Below are 2129 nucleotides of genomic sequence, written 5' to 3'. Positions count from 1 at the left end.
AAAATCCAAAACACAATAACGTTTCTAAGCATCCAACTCATTCTAGGCATCAAAAAGTAGTCCTGTTCTACTGGAGTGCAAGGAAGAGACAGAGCCTGTGAAATGCCCTGCCACACATCCCTAATAGGGGTTGGAGAAGATCTTATGAGTTCCAGGCCAACTATCTTTGATGCACAAAGGCCTGTAGTAATAAGTGCATTTGAGAGAAATGCCCCAATGACTGCTGATTCTGCATCTATGACTGCAGTATCTGAATGGGATCCAACAGGTGGCCGTCCCCTTATGACTGCTGCACACCATCAAAAAGATAGGGAGATAAAAAGAGACAACCTGTCTTCCTCATCTGCAGCGTCCTCTACCCCATGTCACAGAAGCCCAAGTGGACGAACACATTACTGGCCAGGAGGTTCAGATGAGGAACAAGAAAGATGAGCTTCAAACCTGTCCATCCTCTTTGACAGACTCAGAAGGTCAGTCAGAATTTGAAGCTGTGTATCTGAACTGCATACATCGGTGGCTGAAACAGACTGCTTAGGATCCTCAATTTCCTCTCCGTGACGTATCTCCCACTTGGCAGGTCACATGCTGCACTGCAGAGATGATCCATGTAAGAAGAGGCGAACCGCGGGTTAACATTCCACTTTGTGCGTAGCAGTGTAAACAGACAAGGGCCTCAGAGTGATACAAGACAAAAGCTCTAACTATCAAGATAATTCAATTAACTGCCGAAACCCGGGATCGAACCAGGGACCTTTAGATCTTCAGTCTAACGCTCTCCCAACTGAGCTATTTCGGCACAGTAACATGTGGATACGGAAGCTAAGCGGTGCGGAACATGGGAACTTTTAGTCAAAATTTCACAAACCATAAGAGTTGATCACTATCGTTAGATCGTTTGATTCAAAATACTGATTGGCTATTTAGAAAGCACCTTGCTCTACCTTAGAGTGTGTGGCACATCTAAACTAATTATGTCCATGGGTCTGTCACTGGTGTCTTTTTGTTATAACCACAGAAGAAGTAGCAATGTGTGACAATGAATTCCAGGGGGAACCATGTCACATATTGTAAGTGCTATTTATGAAAACTATTGTTTTCACATTTCTTTCTTTAAATGTGTTTTGCAGCTCAGGGTCACTATATTGATTACAACTATCCAGACTAATATTAATGAGCAGCTCTAACCACTAAGTCAATGCCCCATTGAAAGACAACACATCAGCCGCTGAATCCCGGGTTCAAAGCAGGGAACCTTTACATGTTCAGTCTAGCGCTCTCCCATCTGAGCTATTTCGCCATGAAAGTTACCCTACGGAGGCTACGAGCTGCGAAAGACAATAACCTTTCTAAGCATGGAGAACTAGAGACACTGCCTAGATAACCCACAGGGGTTGGATCAGATATTAGGAGTTGCAGTCCAACTAGTTTTGATGAAAGAAGCCCTGTAGTAATAAGTGCATTTGAGGGAAATGCCCTAACAACTGATGATTCTGTATCTATATGTGCAGTATGTGAATGGGGGTCCACCAAGTGGCTGCCCCCCTTTCGCTGCTGCACACCATCAAAAAGATAGGGAGAGACATAAAGAGAGTACGTCTGCCTCATCTTCAGTTCGCAAAACCTGCAGGAGATTTTTGCATATACCTTGTCATTGAAGGTTGTTGTTTCCAATTCTCTCTAGATTTTTTTCTTCTGTAACTTGATGTTACTGTGCTGAAGCACAATGAAAACAAGCAGGAACATTCTGCGGGCTAGGATTAGACCATTGTACCTGCAGTCCTGCAAAGGCCCCTACTTCCTGGGGAACGTTCCAGCTATAGATTTGTACCAGTCATATTCTTTTTAGACTGTCCACTGCTAACACCAATACTAACAAACAACCATGCAGAAAAAGCAAACAGCAAATAAATTGTAGAAGTCTGTTCAATAATTAACAACATAGAACAGAGTATTCTCATGTCCTTAACACTCTATGCGCACAGTGTTTGCCGTTTATGTACATTTGGTTGTTTCCAGTGCAATCTATTATACAACTGCCTCTATGAGATGACAGAGACAGCACACACACTGGCACACACACAGAAACACACACCCACGCGCTCTACCCTCCATCACATGAAGCTCTCAGA

At 43.5% G+C, this 2129-nt stretch overlaps 1 non-coding gene across 1 annotated transcript; it reads right to left on the bottom strand.

The window, feature by feature from the left end:
- Positions 1 to 723: 723 nt before the first annotated feature.
- Positions 724 to 796, bottom strand: trnaf-gaa (transfer RNA phenylalanine (anticodon GAA)). Its single transcript has one exon. It is a non-coding gene; the product is annotated as a tRNA-Phe (tRNA).
- Positions 797 to 2129: the final 1333 nt, after the last annotated feature.

This window comes from Seriola lalandi, unplaced genomic scaffold, assembly GCF_002814215.2.
Source record: "Seriola lalandi dorsalis isolate HSWRI2012SDOR001 ecotype SW California unplaced genomic scaffold, Sedor1 jcf7180002054748, whole genome shotgun sequence".
NCBI lineage: Eukaryota > Metazoa > Chordata > Actinopteri > Carangiformes > Carangidae > Seriola > Seriola lalandi.
This window is presented reverse-complemented; position numbering and strand designations above follow the sequence as displayed.